Genomic DNA, 26,761 nt, shown 5'->3' with positions numbered 1-26,761 from the left:
GTCAGTGCAGGCCTCTGGTCAGGAACAACACCTTTAGTTGTGTCCTTCACCCACACCAAAAGTGAAGGATGCTGCAGCACACACACTTTAGATTACTCCATGGAGCTCTTTTCACATACCATTCCAGGGTTATCAAGTCTAATCCTGAATTCCCCAGTCCAAAATGAATCTGACATGGAGTGCACTGATGCACAGCCACTGTTAGATGATTCTGCTGGTACATTCACCCACAGCACTACATTGACCTTGCAGTCTACTGAGCCCGAATCAGACCCTGATGAAACTCAGGTGCCCCTTCCCGCATACTATACCACCTTACACGGTGACACAGAGGAAGGTACAGAGGACGGTGCAGATGACATTGAAGATGAGGTCATGCATGACCCAGTTGTTGACCCGGATTGGCATCCATTGGGGGAAGAGGGTGCTGGTGACAATAGGTCAGAACAGGAGAAGGATCCGCATCAGGAATCGCCATCGCAGCAGCGGTTATCCGGCAGGCCCGTAGCTGTCAAAAAACTTAGCAAGAAAACTAAAAGAGTTGCAGGACAGCTTGGCCAGACGGTCAAATTAGCACAGCGTGCAAGCCCTGAAAATTTGTACCATAGTAGGAAGAGTGCAGTGTGGCACTTTTTTGAACAAAATCCTACTGATGACGCGAAGGTTATCTGTAAGAAGTGACGAAGGACCTTTAGCAGTGTTCTGTCCCCACATGAGGCAAATGGAGGTGTAGTTGATTGGGGCTGGGAGAGATTCCTACCTTCTGTTTCCTCAATGCAGAGCAGACAGGACGATTGTTGCTGTTTTGCTCTTCATGTGTCCGGAGAGATGATACACACCAGATATTGTGAAGTCCAGACTTGTTTATTGGAAATCTGGATATACAGAGTATGATTGGTAATGCAGTACTTCTCCAGAAATGCAGGTGTAACGACCGAGGTGGTACAGCAAGATGATTTAGCAAGTTGTGTGAGCAACGAAGTGTATGGTCAAAAAACTGATGCCTTTCACAGTCCGTACAGGCAAGTCTCTCCCAAGAGAAAATGAAACTAATAATGGCAGCTAACAGAAAGAGAAGCAGTGACCTTGACCAGGAAGTGGAAGGCATGTACTAGAAATAATTAGTTGGAGTCTGCTATACAGAAAAAGGACAGCAGGTGACAGCAGACCAAATGCAAGACTACACAGCATGAAAAATAACACAATCTATATAAAGCATATAATCATAACTTTAGATGGGACAGCACAAGCAAGGGAAAAATCTAAGAAATTTGAATACCAGTTGCATGCTTAGACATTTAACCAACATGCACTTGCAAGCGTGGACGGACTACAAAAGCTCAGGTAGCACATGTGCACCTGCTCCGACTGAAGTTAGCCGGCAATGCTCCATCGCTTCCCCCACTGTAAGGCCACCGCTAAGCACACCACCATCAAGAAATGTTGAGGTGTCGTCGCTAGGCCAAACCAGTCAGGCAATCACAATATTTTCGCGAGGAAACACTGAATCTAGGCCATCACCACCCTCACCATCACCAACCCCTTCTCAGTCCGTCATCTCCAATGCTAGTTCCCCCATATGCAGCTCACAAGTCCAGCTCACCCTACCAGACACTCTGAGTAGGACAAGAAAGTGCTCATCCACTCATCCGCGTACACTGGCTTTGAACGCCTTGTCTTGCCAACTGTTTAGCAATAAGGTTCGGATACGGCTTTAAAGAAGGCAACTACTTGGATATAACACAATTTTATTATACAATGATTAATTTAAATGATAAAACACCAAATTAATGGAATGGCAGATATATTACCCTGTTTTGTTAATTAATTTAATGTGAATCATACAATTATTATGAATTATAGTACATAGAGAAATAAGCATCCATACTATACATTACCAAGCATTGTAACATCACTACTTCTCCACTGGAGGGACCACAGTGTCAGCGAGAAGGAAATACTCTGGTCTTGTCATCACAGAAACCGTGCACCCAGGATACCTTCTGGAAATGTCCCTCTCTCACTGACATAGGGCCCACCTTTTTATACACCAAACTCCCACATTACAACTGTGCAGTATGTTTAGTCTGCATCAGAATCTTGAATCTGCACAAGACTTCAAGGTCTGTTTGTTATAGCCTACTACAAATCTTCACCAACCAGAGATTCGTTTTCCATTAGCATGTCTCTTAACAATAGCACAATGCATCAGGGTTGTTTTGCTACTGATTATAACCCAGGCTCTGTTTGACTCTGGTCAACTTGTCAAAGTTGTCTATCACTGTTCAAAGTTCAACATATGTTGCTTGTTACAAAGTTAACTCTTCATGCTCATAGCATAACGCTCTAAGATGGTAACATATGGGCAGCATGACTTCCATAATCACCTATACTGAAAACTGGATACCTATCGTAACCCAGGCACACACGCATACATGTCTCATGGGTATCACAATCGGTCCTCGATTATTGATGTCATGCATGACCATTGCTACATGAGACCATGAGACATTTTGGTCTCTCTTGTCTTCGAGAATCATACTATTATTGAGCACAAGACTTCCTTGTTCAAGTAGCATAAATATTAATTATCTATACAGTTGTTATTCCTATTGTCCTAGCACATATGTAAGAATACACCACACAGAATTAGTTGGAAAGCTCCTTCCCATCAACCACCCCCCAATTGGCAGGGTATAGTAAAGAGAAAGTATTCAGTCAAAGCAAATATCACTTGTGTGCAAATCAGGATAAGGAATCTTTGAAACACAGAGCTTCAAAGACCACAGAACAATTCCTTGTCTTACGGTATTGACACAGAGCAAACGCTTTGTTTCTCAGTATCAAAGTTCAGCATTAATGATATTACACCATAGTTTATTGCAATATAGTGTTTGGATTCAAACAACCATATTTCATATTTGCAATACTTTCCACCCTTGGTCTAATGACCACACTATATCAAAGCATATAAACAATATATTACAATATGTAGGCTATAAGATATCCATATTTTTATTAGCACCACATGCCTACATTGCCAAACTGATCTCATTAGAGATGATGCCCTTCCGTTTGGTAGAAAGCAAAGCTTTCCGAGAGCTCATGGCCTACGCTGTCCCACGCTATGACCTACCCAGTCGGCACTTCTTTTCTTGAACCGCCATCCCTGCCCTCCACCGGCATGTGAAAGACCGCATTGTCTATGCACTAAAATAATCAGTGAGTGGAAAGGTGCACCTCACAACAGATGCATGGACCAGTAGGCATTGCCAGGGCTGTTACGTGTCCATCACTGCACACTGGGTTAATGTGGTGGATGCAGGCTCCACAGGGGACAGTGGCAGTGGAACAGTGCTGCCTAGCCCACGGTATAGGAAACAGTTGGCTGTTGGCGTTCGACCCTCCTCCTCCTCCAGAAGCGAAAGCTCGTCGACAGAGCGCAGTCGCACGAGCACTCCATCCACACCTGTCAGTGTTGCACATGAGGTGTCCCACTATCGAACAGCTAGTGGTAAGCGGCAGCATGCCGTTTTAAAAATGATGTCTTTGGGCGACAGTAGACACAGCACGGAGGTACTGGACGACTACTTGCATCGACAAACTGAGTCATGGCTGGGCAGTCTACATCTTGAGCCAGGCAAGGTAGTCAGTGATAATGGGCAGAATTTTGTGGCAGCCATAGCCCTTTCAAAACTCACACACATACCTTGCCTGGCTCACACCTTGAACCTGGTGGTGCAGTGCTTCCTAAATAATTATCCGGAGTTAACAGCCCTTCTCCATAAGGTGCGAAGACTGTGCTCGAACATCTGTTGCTCAAACGTCCACTCCAGTCGTATGCAGAAGCTGCAGCGATCACTCAACCTCCCCAAGCACGCCTAATCATAGATGTTGCTACAAGATGGAACTCCACCATGCACATGGTTGAGAGGCTGTGCGAACAGAGGCAGGCTGTTATGCATTTGTGGGAGGATACATGGGCAGGCAGTTTGAGGGCAGACATGGAATTGAAGGGTGTGCAGTGGTCGAAGCTGAAAGACCTCTGTAAAGTCCTTCAGTGTTTTGAGGAATGCACACGGCTGGTAAGCGCAGACGACGCCATAAGCATGAGCATACCACTTATGTGTCTGCTCATGCAAACTTTGACGCACATCAAGGATCAGGCGTCTGCAGCTGAGGAGCAACAGGAGGCGGAGAAGGAGGGAAGCCTAGGTGACAGTCAGCCATTGTCTGGTCAGGGAACTGGCGTGGACGAGGTGGAGGAAGAAGAGGAAGATGAGGAGGAGGATGAGGGGGATGATTATTTTGGGGAGGATGCTTCTCAGGGGGCAACAGAACATGTGGGCGTGCCAAGGTCAGGTAGAGGGTTTGTGCGTGACTGGAGGGATGTGGATTTGCCAGAAAGTGCTCCTCCTCCCAGCACTCGCAGTGCATCATTGACACCGGGAACATTGGCCCACATGTGTGACTATGCCTTGTGGATCCTAAAAAGGGACCCCCGCATTGCCGAAATGATGAGGGATGACTACTAGTTGGCCAGCATCCTCGATCCACCCTATAAAGCCAAATTATACAACATCATGCCACAGGAGAACCTAGAGCTAATATTGGCTAACAAACAAGCAACTCTGGTAAACAGGTTGTTTGAGGCATTCCCAGCACACAGCAGCGGTGCTGGTTCTCCCATGAGCCATAGTGGGCAAAATGGAAGAGGTGTTCGAGGTGCACACAGCCGAACTGGCGTTGGAGACAGTGGTTTCCTGACCATGTTGTGGTCTGATTTCTCAAGTCCCACGCACATGACAGCTAATACAGAATCGATTGAAATTGACAGGAGACATCAGTTGTCAACTATGGTTCCAAACTACTTTGCCTCTCATATCGAGGTTCTCCCTCACAGATGATTCTCCTTTGATTATTGGGCCTCAAAACTGGACACATGGCCTGAATTGGCACAATATGCCTTACAGGACCTCGCTCGCTTTGCTGGTAGTGTACTATCTGAAAATGTCTTCAGTGCTGCTGGATCAATCCTGACAGAAAAAAGGACCGTCTGTTGACCCAAAATGTTGATGATCTAACCTCCATTAAAATGAACCATGCATGGGTTTCAAAAGATTTTGTCCCACCTTCCCCTGATAACACATAGGTTGCCAGAAAAAAGGCTCGCTTTTGTCCTCCTCTTCCTCTGACTTCTCCAATTCCTCCATTTGCAGCAGCTGAAAGTCCAGCCTACATATCAACATATGCCATTTTTTAAACCACCCAAAATGGGCTTCCCCCCTACCCCAGGACCAGTGTCAACAGCTGCCGCACCCGGGCAAGTGCTGTTGCCCTGAACAGGTGTGTGGCCCCACCCTTGGGCGACGGGACTGGCACAGGGCCTCTCATAGTACAATAAAGTGTCTCTGACGGTGGGGGGGCCCACTCGCCATCAGACACACTGGCATACTATGAGGGGCCCTGTGCCAGTACCGGCGCCCACGAGTGGGTCCCCCCTGCTTGCTCAGGGCCACAGCACTTGCAATACTTACCTCTCCCTGCTCCACCGCTGTAACGTCTTCCGCCTTTCCTGACAGTGACATTCAGGTTACAGAGCGCGATGACATCACGTCTGTATGCCCTCTACCGAAACAGTACAAGTGCAGAGAGCTTTAAAATGGCAATGCTGAGGAGTCCAGAGTAGAGCAGTGCCCAGCGAGGAGAGGCTTTTTATTTTTTAAAATGTTGGGAGCATTTTTTGGGGAGCAATATACACTGGAGAATGATATATGGGGCCCATCATACACTGGAGCATCATCCATTTGGCCCATCATATACTGGAGCATTCCAAATGGGGGACATCAGACACTGGAGCAGCATTTACGGGGCCCATTATACACTGGATGATTAGAAATGGGGCCCATTATATATGGAGCATTATTTGGGTCCATAACATACTGGAGCATCATCCATGGGGACCAACATATACTGGAGCATTCCAAATGTGGGACATCAGACACTGGAGCAGCATTTACGGGGCCCATTATACACTGGAGCATTAGAAATGGAGCCCATTATAAATGGACTCTATGGAGCATTATTTGGGCCCATAAGACAGTGGAGCATCATCCATGGGGACCAACATATACTGTAGCATTATGTGGAGCTCATCGTATACTGTATGGAACATTATATGGGACCAATTATTCTGTATGGAGAAATATATGGGGCTCATTATTCTGTATGGCGCACTAGGTGGTGGCCATAATACTGTATGGAGTAATAACCTGTCCATTTTTTTGAGCTATTGTAGAATTTAAAATAGATAATATCAGTCATGTCATGTAAGCAGTGAAGTATTTTTCATTGTACTATACCTATATTTCTGTGCCATATCGGAGCATCATGAGTTGTGGTATGTGTTAAAAGGGCGCACTGACACTCTTCGGCCCAGGGCGCACGAAAACCTGGCGCCAGCCCTACCCCCCACAACTTTAGCCAAATAACCCCCAGTTTTCAATGCGTAAACTATTATTATAAAGTAAATTAAGGTTGCAAAGCTTAAGTAATAGGAATTGATGTCGTTGGCATTGAAATGGGCACTGTAGGTGTGTTTACTGTCCTCCACTCCCTGCCGACTTTGCTTTCCCATTGACTTGCAATGGTTTCGTGTTTCAGTCGGACCCCGACTTTTCCCTATAGTCGGCCAATTTAGTTCAACCTGACTTTTTAGAAAGTTGGGTTTCATGAAACCCGACTCGACCCGAAAAAAGGCAAAGTCGCTCATCTCTACTTCTGATTTTCATGGAATTTTTTTTTTCCAATAAATTGGTGAACCAAGGAAAGTGTTGGGGAGTCTTTATTCAAATAAAGTTTTTTTTGTGTGTGCATGTGTTTTTTTTATTACTGGGTTAGTAATGAGATGTCTGATAAACACCTCTCCACTATTAACCCCAGGGCTTGATGCCAGCTGTGATTCTTTTTTTTGCAAATCACAGCTGACATCCACCCAAATACCATTACCCCGATTGTCAACGCACCAAGGCAATCGGGAAAAGCAGGGCAAAATGTCAGAATTGGCACATGTAATTGATGTGCCACATCTGGGGTGGCTGTGGGCTGGTATTTTTAGGTTGGGAAGGGCCCTATAACCATGGATCTTCCCAGCCTGATAATATTGGCCCGCAGCTGTCTGCTATAGCTTTGCTGGTTATCAAAGTTAGGGGCAACTTCATGTCATTTTTTTTCATTTATTAGCTTAATACAAGTACAGTACACTACACATGCAAGGTACTAATTATATATCTCACGGATAGCTATGTAACCCATTTCCATCTATATCTTTGCACATCTTTAACACTTAAACGTTTGACATTTCTATTCTGCATTCTAATCTGGCACAATTCACACAGACGACACAGGGATGTCACACCTTATGAAATCCCCGGAAAAAAGAAACATATCTGTGCTGCCAGAAAAAAACAGACTTGTCTACGAGTGGGCCACAATGGTCCACGTGAAAACAGGGACATGTGCTCAGCCCTATAGATTACAATGGGTGTGCCTGTGTGTCTTCAGCACTTGTGAAAACTGTCACCACTTATTCTGGAAACCCTGACATGTGAAGGGGGCCTTGGGCAATATTGCCTATGTCAGTCAAAAACAAAACTGGGACTAATATAATAAATATATACACATATATAGTGTGTAACATATAATATATTTAATCCAGCGCATGGCAATTTGAATTATTTCGAATAAAAGTTCTTAGAAAATTGATGAGATAGGGCGATAGATATATTTTTATAAGTGCGGTATCGTAATCGTACTGACATGATGACAGATCATTTTCACTGTGCATTGAATACTATAAAAGACAATCACGACCCCAATTGGAATTTTTCCCCCTCTTCTTCAGTGCATTACATGGGAAAATGAATGAAGTCAGGCTGGGAAAAAAATGCAAGTGCAAAAGTTAAAAATCACCCGGTCATGATGGGGTTAAATGAGCAATAGGTTTTCCTTCCTAAAAAACCCAATTTGCCCTTGTCTGGATGGAGCTCTTCCTTAAGCGCCCAAGTGTGAGTAGCACGGCGGCTCAGTGGTCAGTACTGCTGCATTGCTGAGTTCAAATCCTGCAAGAATGACATCTACAAGGAGTTTGCATGTTCTCCCCGTGTATGCGTGGGTTTCCTCAGGGTTCTCCAGTTTCCACCCACATTCCTCGTAAGGAATCTAGATTGTGAGTCCCTGTGCTGTGGAATATGATGGCGCAATATAAGCAATGCATAATAAATATTAAATAAAAGTGTCCTTTTACAGTGAAATGTGTCCTTGAGCGACACAGAGCACAAAGCTCTTATTGAGGCACACGTAGCACAATACTCTATAGGATTACTTTGTGTACTAATTTTCATTCTCTGCTCAGCAAAAAAAGAAAATGACACATGCATTCATGCATTTCTTCGAAGTGTCACAACATAGAAAATATAAATGATAATCTGAAATGCTGGATAGATTTTTTTTTTTACTTATTCCCAACGGACACGGGTGCTGAGATGGATCTACAAAACATTGCCATGTGGAGAGCAAACTCTTGTGCAAAATAGCAGAAAACGGAGATTAGACCTACCGGTAATGTTATTTCCAGGAGTCCATCCTGACAGCAACGTGGAGGTTGTCATTCCTTTCATCCTCATGGGGACAGGAAATGAACGAGAGGTTAAAGGTCCCCTCCCACTCACACACTCCAGTGATTTTTACAAGTACCATGTCAGTATGGATGCAATTATTATTTATTGAGATTTTGTACAAGCATATTATTACAAATACAAATCATCAGGAGGGAACTACCAGTGCTGTCAGGATGGACTCCTGGAAATAACATTACCAGTAGGTCTAATCTCCATTTTCCAGGCCGTCCCTCCTGACAGCACCATGGAGAATACCAAAGTAGGAATTCATTAGGGTGGGACTACTGCTTGTAGCACTTTACGACCGAAGGTCGTCTGGCTAGCTGCTAATGTGTCCAATTTATAGTGTCTACAGAAAGTGTTTAGTGTAGACCAGGTGGCGGCCCTGCATATTTTCTCTACAGAGGCTCCCGTCCTCTCGGCCCATGACGTTGCTATCTCCCTAGTGGAATGAGCTCTAAGCCCCTCTGGTATAGGTAATCCCTTGGCCTCGTATGCTGAGGAGATAGCCGACGTTATCGACCTTGATAGGGAGTGCGTAGATGCTAATTTACCCTTATTTCTACCCCCGTATTGGACAAACAATTTTGTGTACTGTCTCCACTCTCAAGTGGCCTCTAAGTAGCGTGTGACCGCTCGTCTGACGTCCAATGAGTGAAAGAGTTTTTCTTTATCGTTTTTCGGGGATGGGCAGAATGAGTGTAGGACTATCTCCTGGTTTAAATTCTGGGGAAATACTACCTTAGGAAGGAATCCTGGGTTCAGTTTTAGTATTATGCGGTCAAATATTTGGATGTAGGGGTTCTTAACTGACAGGGCCTGGATCTCACCCAGCCGCTTGGCTGCGGAGATGGCTACCAAAAAGACGGTTTTCTGTGTGAGCATTGAGACATCCATCTCTGATATCGGCTTGTATGGCGGTTTGCATAGAGCGTTAAGTACCAGATTTAGGTCCCACGGGGGAACTGTTTTCCTTAACATGTGTCTCAATCTCTGGATGGCCTTTGTAAACAGTGCTATCCATGGATGAGAGGCCAAGGAGAAATCAAAGAAAGTACTTAAAGCTGCTGTCTGGACTTTCAATGTGCTTGGACTCAGACCTTTATTAAATCCTGCCTGGAGGAAGTCAAGGATTTGAGGGATATCTGGGTGAGATAGGTCTGTCGGGGTACTACCACCTTCTGAGCAGATCGTCCTCCAAATCTTACGATAGATTGCACTCATAACGGGCTTACGGCTGGCCTGCATCGTTGAGATCACCTGGTCAGAGAGGCCTCTGGATTTTAGGATCTCCCTCTCAGGATCCATGCAGCCAACTGTAGGTTCTCCAGATTTGGTTGCAGAACTGGGCCCTGTGAAAGCAGGTCTTCTGTCTTTGGTAGATGGAGCGGCCCCTCCTGAGCCATCTTTTCCAGGAGGGGGAACCAACCTTGCCTGGGCCAGAAGGGTACTACTAGCATCATCCATGCTCCTTCCTCCTGGATCTTTCTGAGGACTCTTCGTATTATAGCAATGGGGGGGAAACCCGTATAGCAGTCCCCCTTCCCATTTCTGATTCAAGGCGTTGACCCCCTCTGGACGGTCTACTGGATTGAGGGAGAAGAATCTCTGTAGCTTGGTGTTCTTTTTTGTCGCAAAGAGGTCCAGCCTGGGGGTTCCCCACCGATGGCACAAGTCTCTGAATATCTCCTCTTTCAATTCCCACTCGGTGGCTCGGACTTCTTGTCTGCTCAGATAGTCGGCTATGTTGTTCCTGGAGCCTTCTAGGTGTACCGCCGATATGGAGTGAACACTGTTCTCTGCCAAGGTGAAGATGCGGGCTGCTAGGTCCTGAAGCTTTCCGTGTCTTGGACCCCCCTGATGGCGTAGGAAAGATACTGTGGTCACGTTGTCGGACATGACTTTTATATGCTGGTCTTGTAGACTCGACCTGCTTCTTTTTAGTGTCTCCCAAACTGCTTGTAGTTCTCTGTAGTTTGAGGACTGTGAACTGATGTTTCCGGGCCATGTTCCTTGAAGGTATCTTCCTTCCAGATAGGCCCCCATCCTTCCCTGCTGGCATCCGTGACAATAGTTACGCATGGTGACAGGATCCAAGGCACCCCCTGGCTGATATTTTTGTGACTGATCCACCAATTCAGAGATGATTTTTTAGGCTGGGGATGGCCGAATCTCCCTGTCCAGAGAGGCCTGCCGTCTGTCTCATTTTGCCAGGATTTCTCTTTGTAGGCTTCTTGTGTGAGACTTGCTCCATATCACGCAGGGTATGCATGCTGTGAGGGTACCTAGGATCTTCATTGCAGCCCTTATGGATATTCGATTTCGCCATAGCTGACAAACTTTGTTCATGATGGGTTTCTTTTTTCCTTCTGGTGAAAACGAGATTCTTCTTTTGGAATCTAACATGACTCCCAGGAATTTTTTCTGGGTACCGGGCTGTAGGTGTGACTTGTCTTTGTTCAGGATCCAACCTAGGTTCTTGAGCGTGGCAATTACCGAGACTAGTTGCTTCTTTAACTCCGATTCTGAATGGGATATTATGAGGAAGTCGTCCATGTATGGCACGATGATTATGCCGTTTTGTCTTAAGTGTGCCACGATCTCGGCGACCAGCTTCGTAAAAACCCGAGGTGCTGAAGCTAGGCCGAAAGGAAGAGCCTGAAACTGAAAATAGTAGTACCCGCTTCCTATTTTTAGTGCAAATCGCAGCAATTTCTGAGAGTGAGAGTGGATGGGAATGTGAGAGTATGCAGTTTTTAGATCTATTGTGCACATTGCGGCATTCTGATCTATCAGCGGGATGGTGGTTTTTAGGGTCTCCATTCGGAATCTTTTGTAATCGGATCCATTGGTTTAGTGGCTTTAAATTTATAATGGTCCGACTCTCCCCCGACGTTTTTTTTTACTATGAAGAGAGTTGAATAGTGGCCCTGACCTCTCTGTTTCTGGAACTGGAACCACTACTTCTGACCTTAGCAGGTCTTTTATGTCTGCCCATATAGGGTCTATAAGGGTTTTGGACTGGGGATTTGTAACTACAAACCGTGCTGTGGGGGGGGTTGTGAATTCGAGGGTATAGCCCTGGGAGACTGTATTGAGAAGCCACCGGTTCCGGAAGATGAGTCCTCATGCCCCCGAGAAGTGTTTGAGGCGACCCCCTACTGGTATGGCGCCATTTTCTCCTGCTCCTGGAACTTTGTCTGGAGCGAGAAGGGGGGCCCCTACTTTTTCCCCCCTTTAGGTATTCCCAGCGAGTTGATCTCCCTTTCCCTCTATATTCCTGCCTTTGGTAAGGACGGGACCTCTGAAAGGGAAAATATCTTTTTGTTTCTTCCTCGGGAAACCCTTTTTTGTTGTCAGAGGCGTTTACCAGTATTTTATCTAAGGCTGGCCTGAATACCTTCCTACCTGAGAAGGGTATGGCACATAACTTATTTTTCAACTGGTAATCCCCTGACCAGGTCTTCATCCATATGGTTCGACGAGCCGCATTGGATAAAGAATTATTCCTGGCCGCAAATCGCACGGATTCAGCTGAAGAGTCCGCCAGGAATCCGGTTGCGATCCTCAACAGGGGAAGGCACCCTAAGATATCACCTCTAGGGGTTTTCCCTTTTAATTGGTGCTCCAACTGATCGATCCATAGATGCATGGATCTGGCGACCGATGTGGCGGCTATGTTTGCCTTCATAACAGCCGCAGAGGCCTCCCAAGCACTTTTTAGGAGCCCGTCGGCCTTCTTGTCCATGGGTTCTGTGGCGCCCCCGAGGCTCAGTCGACTCAGAGGTACTGCACCTTCTCCTAAGGTGTAGTGCCCCACCATCCGGGTAAGGTGGGAACTCCTTTCCACGCTCCAACGCTCACACCCCACGCAACAGGGTAGAAATCCATCAGAGAAAAATGGTAATATTGGCCAAATCCAGAGTCTGGTATATTCTGCAAAAGAAAAAAAAAAGCATACTGGTGAGTTTAGGAACCTAAAGGGCTGTACATCCACGGAAGACAACAGTGGTGGATGATGGCAGAATACTTTCCATGGTGAAGAAAAACCCCTAATATCCACCCAAGTGAAGAACACTCTCCATGAAGTAGGAGTTTCAGTATCCAAGTCTACCACAAAGAGAAGTCTTCATGAGAGAAAGTACAGCGGGTTCACTACAAGGTGTAACTCATTATTCAGAAAACCTATATAGAAGAAAAATACCAAAGTATAATCAAAAACGAAAAAATAAATAAAGCAAATGAAAAAGCCACATATCCAACCTATACACAATATTACAACATTCAGAATTAGACAAATTCGTTTTGTAAGAATAATGACAATTAAACCAAATCTAACACCTGCACAGGGAACTGTCAGAGCAGCTACTGGTATACTAGAGCTTACAGACACTAAGAAGAGTTTTGCAGCTGCTGTTAAACAGGGACCTACAGACATTAACCGTTTTTCTCCTGAGTGGCAGTGGACTACAATTCCCAGGGACCCTTGTTTCAGTCAGATTACACGGCCTGGAAGGATAGAAGGAGAGAGAGTGTATTGGAGGAGGAGGGACTTGGGGGAGGGAGCTGGGCAGGAAGTGAAAGTAAATGTTGAGAGAAGGAGCGTGGGAGCTTGCTGTGAGAAACGGAGCGGTGTGGATCCTTATTCCTCTACGCTGTAGAGTGTGGCGGCCCCCGCTGAGATACCCGCGATGCTGGGGAGAGCGCGGGTCTGTCAACCTTTGAGGCAATTAACATCAAAGACCCGGAGAGTTCTGCCGGCACTCCCACCACATAAAGGCCTAAATCCTGCAGCCCCCAGCTGGTGTCCAGAGGACCCTCCGACCATTTGAGACACACAGTGAGTGCCCTTCTGAGACTTATGGTTCTACCAGTGCTATTTACAGTGAGTACACTACAACCCATACTATTGACACACAAACAAAAAGCACAGAATGACAAATGTGCAAAAATACCTTGCAGTAAGACATATGACAGTAGTCAGCAAGTGCTGATAAAAGGTAATAACAAATACAGGGTATTTAGTCGATACGTTTTTTTTACAAAAAATATATGCCAAGCTGCTCCACCTCGTCAAGGTAACCCGTATCGAAGCAGTCCCTATCTAATGTATTTAAAACCTGAACATATGAACAGTGTCTAAATGAGCAGGATTAAGACAGGCGCTTTCTAGTATGGGCACGTGGTGCAAGACAGCTCCTTATGTGCAGCCCCCAGCTGGTGTCCAGAGGACCCTCCGACCATTTGAGACACACAGTGAGTGCCCTTCTGAGACTTATGAGCTACCAGTGCCATTTACAGTGAGTACACTACAACCCATACTATTAACAGTAATATTCATCTAAGTGCACCAATGGTTCTAATTTGTGCGCCAACATCCGTGGAAACTGGGCCCCAACGTTTGGACTCAGTTAATGCAAAAGAGGGGGAACCTGCTATGTTATATTTGCAGAGTCGGAGTAGAAGTAGACTGTGATGTGTATATGACTTTTATAGAGCACCGTTACTTGTATTGTATGTTATTCCTTTAAACCCAACTCAATTCTACTGCATAGCAATGAACCTGTTAAACAGTTTTACTCCTGTTCCCTGAGTGTGCGTACTGAGCTGTGGCAGGGGCTTCCCGAATCAGCCCCTGGCAGAAGATACCTGTCCTTATGCAGTCCCAGAGAGAGAACTCAAGATTCGGGTGGAGGCACAGCGCCCTAGAGAGGCGAGACCCCCCATAACACCCAGTGTACCGTGGTAGCCCTAAAGGGGTGTTACACATATACAAAAATGCAGCTCACAAAATGTCATAAAACCAGGGCGTGGGGAAGAGTTCAAGGAATGGGGAATGGAAAAGTAAAAGTTTTACTTTTCCATTCACCCATTCCTTGAATTCTTTTCTTACCCTCGACTCTGTTTTATGACAGTTTTGTGCATTGAAGTTTTAGATCTGGATTAATAAAGTAAAACCATTAATCAGCCTTAAAAATGGAAAGGCTGTATTTATCTCTCTCATCTGTTTTTTTTTTTTTTTTTAACAAAACTGCGCCGGTTATGTGAACTTCCCACGAGTGATACACAACACACCACCGCTTGCACCCTGCTTCAGTAAAATTGTTGTAGCCTTAACAACGGTCTCAGTCAAGCACAATTGTCTCAATGGCCACTATTGCTTTTGGTCACATAGGTCCACCATACTTCTGGTCTTCAAAAACAGCCTCAACAGTTTCCTACTCAACCACAGCCGGTCTCAGGATTGACCTAACCTGGTTACGGTCTCCTATCAAACTGTGGTGTGACTTCATTGGCTTCTCTCTCTGCTGAATGTTGGCTCCCACTGGAGACCTTTGGCTCCAGGTTGTAGTCCTAATACTGTGAGCAATCCCACACTCTGCAGGACCAATGTCACCAGCTATTCAGATAGAGATATATCTATGTAAAATAGCTTAGTTACTCACCGATAACGGTGCTTCTCGGAACCCATGACAGCACCACGGAGAGAGGGGATCCGCCCTTCAGGGACAGGAACCTACAGAAAAAGGGCGGTACCTCTCCTCCGCCTTCAGTTGGTTACAGAGCATCAGAGGGTCTCCAGGTTAGTTAGACAACAGAAATACATACACAATATTATAATACTGCTTACTTATCAAAGCACCGTGCCTAAACGGAAACACTCTACTAACAATAACACGTGCTCACCATACTCGTGAAGGGGAGGGGAATAAGTGGGTGCTGTCATAGGTTCCGAGAAACACCATTATCGGTGAGTAAGTAAGCTATTCTCTCTCACCCATGACAGCACCACGGAGAGAATTTCAGAGATTGGTAGCTTAGGGAGGGACCACCGCCTGAAGGACCCTTCTCCCGAAGGTCAGGTCAGATGTAGAGGCTAGATCTAATCTATAGTGCCTAAAAAAGGTCGAAGGTGATGACCAGGTGGCCGCCTTACAGATTTGTTCTATTGATACCTCAGATCTTTCAGCCCATGAGGTCACCATTGCCCTTGTGGAATGAGCTCTCAGCCCTTCTGGGATGGTATTCCCGCTGGATGAATATGCCAGGGCAATCGCATCCCTTATCCACCTTGCCAGGGTACTCTTGGATGCTTTGAGCCCCTTCCGAGGACCCTGGAAACATACAAAGAGAGAGCCTTCCTTCCTACACTTTTTGGTGGCCTCTAAGTACTTTACTAGGCACCTTTTAACATCTAAAGTGTAGAACTTTTCTTCCCCCTTATTTTTTGGATTTGGGCAGAAGGAAGGAAGGACTACCTCCTGGGACCTGTGAAAATGTGATGACACTTTAGGTAAATAGGCTGGGTCAGGTTTTAAGAGGACTCTATCCTCTAGAATTTTTGTAAAAGGAGGCCCCGCTGACAAGGCTTGAATATCGCTCACTCTTCGGGCTGATGTTAGTGCCACCAGAAGCACCGTTTTAAGAGATAGGATTTTTAGGGGTGCCGAGTGAATTGGTTCAAACGGAGGGCCCGTCAGTGTTGAAAGTACAAGATTCAGGTCCCATGATGGTAATCTTTGACTGGCTATTGGCCTCGATCTGGTTGCGGCTTTAATGAACCGTGCTACCCAGGGGTCACCTGCCACATCATGGTTATAGAGGGCGCCTAATGCCGCTATTTGTACTTTTAATGTGTTGACCGCCAGACCCTGTTCCAGGCCCACTTGTAGGAATTCTAGGATCTTATCAATCTGAACCCCGTCCTGAACCTTTGCCCTAGAGGTGGATAGAAATTTTTTCCATATTCTACCATAAGCTCTCATTGTAACCGGTTTCCTACTCTTTTGTAGTGTAGTTATCAGGTTTTCTGAAAAACCCCTGTCCCTCATCAGTGCCCTCTCAAATTCCATGCTGTTAAATGGAGGTTCGGTGCCTGAGGATGTAGCACTGGGCCCTGCGATAGCAGGTCCGGGAGATCCGGTAGGACCCATGGGTCGGTTACTGAGAGCATTCTTAGCCAGGAAAACCAGGTTCTTTTGGGCCAGAAGGGGGCTATCAGTATCATTCTTGCCCTGTCCTGCCTGACTTTCTTTAGGACTGCTGGAATGAGCATGATTGGGGGAAAGGCATATGTTAGATTCTGTGTCCATGGGAGCATAAATGCGTCCAGAGTTAGAGGATTCCCCCTGGGATCTAGGGAGCAGAAGGAGTCTACTTTTTTGTTTTTGAAGTCGGCGAACAGATCCACGTCTGGGGTCCCCCACATTTTTACAATCTGCCGAAAAATGGACTGCTTTAGTACCCATTCCCCCTGTTGCAATTGGGTGCGGCTCAGAAAGTCTGCCCTTTGATTCTCCGTACCGCGGATGTGTAGGGCTGTCAGAGATAATAGGTTTGCCTCCGCTAGTTTGAGGATTTTGGCGGATGTGTCCATTAGGGTTCGGGACCTGGTTCCCCCCTGGTGGTTTATATAGGCCACTGTGACCCGATTGTCCGAAAGGATACGGACATGGTGGTTCTGGAGTAGGGGTAGGAAGTGTGTTAGGGCATAGCCTACTGCTAGAAGCTCCTTTTGATTTGAGGAGGCTCTTAATTCTTGATTTCCCCATTCGCTCTGAGTCACCTCGTTGTTCATGTGCGCTCCCCATCCTGTGGGACTGGCATCTGTTGTCACTACGTGTGTTATCTTTGGTGCCCAGGGGATCCCCTTGGACAGGTTCTCCTGGTTTCCCCACCACGCTAGGGAATGAATAGTGCTTGAATTTAGGGTAATGCGACCCTCTAGGTGTCCCCCTACTACTGCCTGGTTGGCCAATACGTCCCACTGGAAATTTCTCGTGTGTAACTGAGCCCATTGAACTGCTGGTAGGCAGGCAGATAGTGAACCCAACAGTGACATGGCTTTCCTTAGTGTCATGGAGGGATTTTGGATTGCTCTTGCTGTAATCTGAGCGATCTTCTCCATTTTGTGGTTTGGGAGGCGACACTCCTGAATGCTTGAGTCTAGTGTTAGGCCCAAGAATTCTTGTACCCTGCTGGGCTCCAATCTTGATTTTTTTAGATTTAGAAGCCAGCCCAGGTCTTGTAGAGTGTTCATCACCCTGTCTCTCTGTTCCCTGCATTTTTGAGCCGAGCTGCCCACTATTAGGAAATCGTCTAGATACGGATTATTATATCCTGTTCCCTTATATGAGCCATCAATTCCGCTACTATTTTGGTGAATACTCGCGGGGCTATCGATATTCCGAACGGCAGGGCTCTGTACTGAAATTCTTTGACCTTGCCTTTTATTGAGACGGCTAATCTCAGATACTTCCTGGAGTCTTTGTGGATAGGGACGTGATAATAAGCGTCGCTGAGGTCCAACACAGTCATGTAGCAATTTGGGAACAGGACTTTGGTGGTAGATTTGATCGACTCCATTTTGAAGCTCTGGTTCTTGACGTATTTGTTTAGCTTTCTCAGATTTATAATTGTACGAAAGGTGCCGTCTGGTTTGGTCACTAGAAAAAGAGGGGAGTAGAACCCTCTGCCCATATCCTGCAGGGGGACCTCCTGGAGGACTCCTTTTTTTACTAGGCCTAGAACCTCGCTTTCTAGCGCTTCCTGTTCTCGCATGCTGGATCTCAGCGGCGTTGTTACATATTTTTGAGGCGGGAGAGAGAAAAAGTTTATCCTTAGGCCCTCCTGGATTAGGTTTATTATCCAGGGGTTTGTTGAAATTCTCCTCCAGGCTGGAAGGAAAAAGGATAACCTTCCTCCCACCCTTTGCGTACTGTCACTTGGAGGGCTTTTTGTCCCGGGGAGAGTTATTAAAGAAGAAGCCTCTATCTCTTCTTTTATCATCCCACTTTTGTTCCCTTGGTGGTCTTCTCTGAAAAAACCTCCTATTCCGAAAGGGTCTTTTAAATGCCGCTGGCCCTAAATTTGGGAATCCTTTTTTCTTGTCCCCTGCTTTCTGGAGGATGTCATCTAACGTTTCCCCAAAAAGGAATTTTCCTTCACAGGGGATGGAGCATAATTTCATTTTGGTCTGAAGGTCCCCTGGCCAACTTTTAAGCCATAGTGTCCTTCGGGCCGCGTTTGAAAGTGCTGCTGTTTTGGACGACAGTCTGACTGAATCGGCCGATGAGTCTGCTAGGAATGCAGCCGCTCCCCTTATTACTGGGATAGAATCTAGAATTTTATCTCTAGGTGTCCCTTCCCTCAGCTGTTTCTCAAGTTGGTCCACCCATACCATTAGGGCTCTTGAGGTACATGTCGCCGCTATCGCTGGCCTGAGGTTACCGCCTGCAGACTCCCAAGCCCCCTTTAGAAAGGTATCTGCCTTCTTATCTAGGGGGTCCCTGAGGGTGCCCATGTCCTCAAAGGGAAGGGCGAATTTCTTTGAGGCTTTAGCGACTGCCACATCGAGTTTCGGGGCTCTGTCCCAAGACGTGGATGCCTCCTCCTCAAAGGGATATTTCCTTTTAAGGGAAGGGACTGTAGTATTTTTCCTGTCTGGCTTGTCCCATTCCCTTTTGATTAGACCCCTGACGATTTCGTTTAGCGGAAATACTCTCCGTTTTTTCTGGCCTAGCCCCCCGAACATTATGTCCTGGACTGTCTTATCCGGCCTCGGGTCCAATACCCCCATGGTAGACCTTACAGCTTTCACCAGTTTGTCTACCTCTTCTAGGGGAAAACAATGGCGTCCTCCTGTTTCCTCGTCTGAGGATGAGGAGCCGGATTCTGAGGATTTAGTCGAGATTTCTCCCGATGTGGAAGAGTCTGACTGGGAGGTTTCTACCGTGTCTTTTTTCCTCGTTTTATCCTTATGTTTAAGGGATTCAAGGGCGCTCTGAACCTCTGATTTAATTGCGGCCCTTAGGTCAGATGCGAAATCCGGAGTCTCCTGACAAACAATCTCTTTTGTACAGGACTTGCATAGTTTTTTCTCCCATGATACCGGTAGGGGTTTAGCGCAAGTGGGACATTCCCTGTTCTTCTTTTTAGCCTTCTTCTTTCCCTAATAAGGGAGAGGGATTACATTACAAGGGTGACATTCACGAAGATCACGTACCCCAAAAAAAGGCGCGCGGCTGCAGGTACCGGTTCGGGAGACGGGGTCAGGTCCTGTATAGGCTGATCTCCTGGTGGCGTTCTGCTCCTCGCTGCTGACGTGCTACGCCGCGTGGAGTGACTGCTGGAACGGCACTCTGTGTTTCGTTCCTTTTGTCGGTGGTGGTGTTGGTGGTGCTGCTGCTGTTTCAGCTGCTGCCTCTGCTCCTGTTGCTGGTCGCTATCCTCCATTGTTAGGATCGCTTCTAGCCAGAAGTTTCTGCACCTCACCTTTTTTAAACTTGGCGCCGCGTGACGTCACCGCTCCCCCTGCACGCGCTGGTCGGGAAGCGCGCTCCTGCGCATGCGCCCGCTTCCGGGACCCGGAAGTTGTTGGTCTACTTCCGGGGCAGCGGCCATCTTGGTACTCTCCGTACCATGGCGCTGCCCACGCTCCACTGGGTCCCGCTGAGCCCCGACCTCCTTTCCGGAGCGGCGACTCCGGCGTCTCTCCCCCCGCTCACTCGGCAGCCCACATCGGCCCCGGCGGTGGCTGCTTCGGGCACCGCACCTGCCGCGACAGGGGCCTCCCCGCTGCCGGTACCCGGACAGGCCGGCCCCGGACTCCTCACAGGTACGCCGTACTGTGGGTCCCCAGTCAGGGACAGGAACCCAACTGAAGGCGGAGGAGAGGTACCGCCCTTTTTCTGTAGGTTCCTGTCCCTGAAGGGCGGATCCCCTCTCTCCGTGGTGCTGTCATGGGTGAGAGAGAAATATTCTAATTAATATAAATATATATATTTTTTTTTATCTTGATAAGAATTTGATGACTTAAGTCGCTCATATGAACTTACAAAACATTGTAAAGCTGGATTCACTGTGTTTGGGCAAATTTTTGAATATTGCTGTCCATAAGGGTAAAGACTAGATGATTTGTTTTAGGAGTGTCTGCCCTCATGCTTCCCTTTGTGCATTTTTTTCCGTACATGCAATCGTATATATTTTTTTCTTACTTTTCAAGGTTGTGAAACTTCTTGAGAGAATGTGACAGAGATAAAGTTCTTACACTGTAAGGACACCCAGGATAAATCTTATTTGTGACGCCAATTTTTTATAGAAGGTTTCCTCTTCTGTAAAAAGACATTTTACGACGTAAAGCAGCTGCCAGTCATGGGACTTAAAATTTTATTACCAATATTATGGACCATTGGGAGTTTTCCCCCCCCCCCCCCGATATATTTTGTCTGTTACTGAAAACATCCCCATCCCCGAGCTGCTGGACAGAATTGGTTTACGCTTATATATTTAAGATGGAAAAAAAGAATTTACCATAGAAAAGAGATTGCGGACAACTTAGGCTATAGCTTCCTGCCCGGCCGCCAGTGTTTGTTACTTGTTTTGTATTCATCCAGCAACATAAGGTAACGATAATTTTCCCCAGATAATGCCAGCACCAGACTGTGCCGCAGCTGACACAAGGCAGCTGTATGTCCCCAGATTACACTGTTTACAGGAGGACTACAGAGCATATGTAGTGCGGAGCAGGTGGCGCGCGCCGACCCAAGAAGAGCTGGCTTTTATAATGTGTGTCACTATGCAAATATTTATATATACTGAGCATATTAGAAATTACTGTCAATACTTTTACATCAATATTAGTAGTGAGCGAACATGCTGGGATAAGGTGTTATCTGAGCATGCTCGGGCGCTAACAGAGTGGCTTCGAAGTTCTCGAAAAATATGTTCTATCAAACTTCAATTAATTTAACCCCTTTACCAATTTGGACATATAGATACGTCCAAGGTGGGCTCCGGAGATGAGTCCACAACTTTTCTAGCATGTCAGCTTATTTGAACAGCTGACTTGTGCCCCTAACAGCTGCTGGTGGAATCTCGATCCACCCGTGTCTGTTATGTTAAATGCCGCTGTCAGTCTCTGACAGCGGTATTTAACATGCACACTCTGGAAATGCCTATCTAATCCTGTCCATGATGGCGGGTCGCTGATGGGTTGGCATATCAACCTGGGGTCTGCAGTAGACCCCTGTGGCTGTCATTGCCGGAGAGCTGTGAGTGCCACCCAGCGGTCGGCACTCATAGCAAGTGATCATTTTTGCTACATAGAGCAGAGCTGAAGCTTTGCTTTGTGTAGCCCAAGCGATCGGATGATTTCAGCTTCTAGTCTTCCATGGAGACTATTGAAGCAAGTGAACAGTAAAAAAAATGTTTTTAAAACTATTAGAAAAAAAAAATATATACATAAAAAGTTCATATCACCCCCAAGTTGCCCAATTCAAAATAAAACAATTAAAAAAAACCCCACACACATACAGCTCTGGCAAAAATGAACAAACCACTGCACAGTTTTATAAATAACAGCTTCTCTCCATGTAGGACAGCCATTCCATTCCAGTGTCAGTTGAATTCCAGCCAGAGTACACTTCATTCTACTTAATGTGCTTCTGATTAGGTGATCACCTGAACCAAATCTTATTTAACAAAGGCAAGTCTAAAAAAACCCTGCTGTGGTGTTCATATTCCTCTTGCAATAGGACAAGCTGGATGGCTAGTAATATCCCAAAAGTAATAGGAATGAAAAAATAACTTTTAACCATGCCAAAGGAGTTGAAAAGAAAAGTCTTGAGTGAGGAAAAGAAGGGCTCAATTCTGGCTTTACTAGCAGAGGGATACAGTGAGCGCCATGTTGCCTCCATCCTTAAAATTTCTAAGACGGCAGTCCATTACAACAAGGTCAAGCAGCAGATATTGGGGACAACAAAGCTACAGACTGGCAGAGGGCGAAAATGACTCTCCACTGACCGGGATGACCATCATCTTATTCGAATGTCACTCAGCAACCACAGGATGACATCAAGTGACCTACAAAAGGAATGGCAAATGGCAGTTGGGGTAAAGTGCACGGCAAGAACAGTTTGTAACAGGCTCCTCGAGCCAGGGCTCAAGTCATGTAAAGCTGGAAAAAAGCCCTTCATCAAAGAGAAGCAAAAGAGAGCCAGACTGAAGTTTGCTAAAGACCATAAGGATTTGACCATAGGGGACTGGAGTATGGGATCGGTGCTAATGCAACCAGACCGCTGTAAACCACTGCCAGAATGAATTAGTTTATCTCTGCGCAGCCTCCCCGGCTGACCGGAGATGAACTAATGAGCGTGGGAAATCTTCTGAACTTTTTCCCACGCTCATCAGTTCACCTCAGGTCAGCCACGGACTCCGCGCAGCCTCACTGACGTCCCTAGCTGACCTGAGGTGAACTGATGAGCGTGGGAAAAAGTTCAGAAGCTTTCCCACGCTCATTAGTTCATCTCCGGTCAGCCGAGGAGGCTGCGCAGAGATGAACTAATTCATTCTGGCAGTGGTTTACAGCGGGCTTTTCACATTAGCACTGGTCCTGTTGTAAACCATTTAACTCTTTTTGATGGATTGCAGTGGGGGACCTGACTGACCAGCGGAGAGGTACGTATATTGTTGCTTTTTTGTTTTATTTTTTTTACAGGACCATGGTTTATGGATTAGGAGAGGAATAAATTTGGTCAAAAATTTGGTGTCTATTTCATTAAAAGAATTTTTAATTAATGTCTGTATGTGGTTTTAAACTCTTTACTAGTCTAGGGTTAATAATGGATAGGTGTCTTATTGACACCTCTCCATTATTAATTCGGCTTAATGTCACCTTCCAATAGCAAGGTGACATTAACCCATTATTATTAACCCATTAGCCACCGCTACAGGGCAATGGAAATAGAGAGGCCAAGTGCCAGAAAAGGCGCAGCTTATAGATGTGCCTTTTCTGGGTTGTCTTGGGGCAGATTTTTGTAGCCGGGGGGGGCAAAAACAATGGTCCCTCTCAAGGCTATTAATACCTGCCCTCAATCACTGGCTTTCCCTCTATGGTTGTGAAATTACCGCGGGAGCCCATGCATTTTTTTCAACGAATTAACCCCTTTATTTAACACCTAGATGTCCCAAATTTTACACGTATAACCTAATCTAAATTGTTAGTCAAAGACAAAAAAAACAAATGAAATGGTTTACTTTATGTAAACCATGTGTCATTTCATGTTGGGTTTTGGAATGATTTTACAGAAGCCGGCAATTGATTTAGCAGCTATTATGTTATGTAGAACTCTATGAAATATATATATATTATAAATATATATACACACAGTGCGTTGCAAAAGTATTCGGCCCCCTGGAACTTTTCAACCTTTTTTCCCACATATCATGTTTCAAACATAAAGATACCAAATGTAAATTTTTGGCGAAGAATCAATAAGTGGGTCACAATTGTGAAGTTGAACAAAATTTATTGGTTATTTTAAATTTTTTTGTGAAATTCAAAAACTGAAAAGTGGGACGTGCAATATTATTCGGCCCCTTTACTTTCAGTGCAGCAAACTCACTACAGAAGTTCATTGTGGATCTCTGAATGATCCAATGTTGTCCTAAATGACTAATGATGATAAATATAATCCACCTGTGTGTAAGCAAGTCTCCGTATAAATGCTTCTGCTCTGTGATAGTCTCAGGGTTCTGTTTGAAGCACAGAGAGCATCATGAAGACCAAGAAACTCAACAGGCAGGTCCGTGATACTGTGGTGGTGAAGTTTAAAGCCGGATTTGGATACAAAATGATTTCCAAAACTTTAAATATCCCAAGGAGCACTGTGCAAGCGATCATACTGAAATGGAAAGAGTATCATACCACTGCAAATCTACCAAGACCCGGCCGTCCCTCTAAACTTTCATCTCAAACAAGGAGAAGACTGATCAGAGATGCAGCCAAGAGGCCCATGAGGGACAGTCTGTCCATAGGACAACAATCAGTCGTACACTGCACAATTCTGGCCTTTATGGAAGAGTGACAAGAAGAAAGCCATTTCTCAAAGATATCCATAAAAAGTGTAGTTTAAAGTTTGCAACAAGTCACCTCTGGGAGACACACCAAACATGTGGAAGAAGGTGCTCTGGTCAGATGAAACCAAAATCGAAATTTTTGGCAGCAATGCAGGGGTGGCATTTATGCACATGTAATCGAAGTACATGTATCAAAGTACTACTGGCAGTTATAACATGGATGAATGTGACACGCATCTCTATTCTCTTCATACAGGTAACCAGCTTTTCCAATCTCTGCTCTGAATCCACTCCTGTGTCTCCATTCAATGTCAGTAAGCAGTTAATCCTGAATGCTGTGTGTTTTCAACTATGCAAGCTTATATCTGGTATATAGTTTTTTTTTTCTTTTCAACTTACTCTGCTTGTCCCCTTATGTTGTGAGGTCAAGAAACTTTTCAAAGTGCTTTATGATCCATGTAGTGCTGGACATGTGTTTATTTGACCACAACACTTTATTGGCTCCTGGTGTCTCAATTTAGTGTGATTGATTAACGAGAAGAGAGAGAGCAAAAAAAAAAAAAAAATCTTAGCCTTAACCTCCTATATATTCAGACCTAGCTAGGGGGAGCATTTATGCAGGGATGGCATTTATGCATATGTAATCAAAGTACATGTATCAAAGTACTACTGGCAGTTATAACATGGCAGTTAGACAGAGCAGGAGACAGGTAAGACATTTATATACATCTACTCCCTGTACATTTGGAGTACAACAAATATATACCATATGCATTTGTGTAACTGTTACTCTGGCCGCTGCATTCACACACATCCACCGCCCTGGCATTAACTCTCTACACTCCATCCATATCGGCCCCTCGCTCCTTTCCTCTCCTATGTATAGCACTCACGCTCTTTTCACATTGTTAAATTGCACAGATCCAGTCAGTCCCACCATTCAACATCAGAGACGCTCTCACAAATCACTTAACCATCTGCTCACTCTTTCTATCCTTTTTCTCCTAGTCGCAGGAGACATTGCTCCCAACCCTGGTCCCCCATGTTATAGAAAGTCAAACCCCCCGACTACTACACTTAGAAACCCCTCTAATCTTATTAATATTCCCTGCATGCCATCTGTCTCTCTTAATTGTGCACTTTGGAATTCTCGCTCAGTATGTAACAAACTCTCCTTCATCCATGACTTCTTCCTTTCTAATTCTCTTAACCTCCTGGCTCTTACTGAAACCTGGATCCAGCAGTCAGACACTACCGCTGCTGCTGCTCTTTCATACGGGGGGGCTACACTTCTCTCATACCCCAATATCAGACAATAGAGCAGGTGGAGGCGTTGGTCTGCTCCTATCACCAAAATGTACCTTTCAGGTTATCCCTCAAGTACCCTCACTTGTCTTCCCTTCTTTTGAGGTCCATGCCGTCAGACTCTACACCCCCTTCTCCATGCAAGTGGCGGTGGTGTATCGTCCTCCCGGCCCCTCCCATCAGTTCCTGGATCTTTTTGCCACTTGGCTTCCACATTTTCTCTCCTGTGACATCCCTACCCTCATCATGGGAGATTTCAACATCCCCATTGCTCTTCCCCTCTCATCATCTGCTACTCACCTTTTATCTGTAACCTCCTCATTTGGCCTTTCGCAGCTTACTAATTCTCCAACGCATGAAGACGGAAACTCCCTCGACTTGGTCTTCTCTCGGCTTTGTGCAGTGGATGATTTTGCAAACTCCCCTCTCCCGATCTCTGACCACAATCTTCTTTCATTCTCTATCAAGAACTGCCAGGCTGCTCAGGTCACCCCCACTGTCCAGACTTATAGAAACATACAGGCCATTAACACCCAGAAACTTCTGAAGAACTTGCAGTCTTCATTGGCCCCTATCTCCTCCCTCTCCTGCCCTGATTCTGCATTGAAGCATTACAATGAAACACTTCAAAGTGCCCTGGATGAATTTGCACCCCCTATAAATAGAACACCACAACGCAGACGGCGACAACCCTGGCACACGGTGCAAACACGTTTCCTGCAGCGGTACTCCAGGTGCGCCGAACGTCTGTGGAGAAAATCCAATCTACACGAAGATTTCATCCACTTTAAGTTTATGCTTAGAACATACAACACTGCCCTTCACCTCTCCAAACAAGCCTATTTTCAACACCCTCATCACCTCACTGTCCAATAACCCGAAACGTCTCTTTGACACTTTTCATTCTCTACTCAATCCAA

The sequence above is a fragment of the Dendrobates tinctorius genome, unplaced genomic scaffold, assembly GCF_039654945.1.
Source record: "Dendrobates tinctorius isolate UK_male_01 unplaced genomic scaffold, ASM3965494v1 ptg000059l, whole genome shotgun sequence".
NCBI classification, from domain to species: Eukaryota; Metazoa; Chordata; class Amphibia; order Anura; family Dendrobatidae; genus Dendrobates; species Dendrobates tinctorius.
This window is presented reverse-complemented; position numbering follows the sequence as displayed.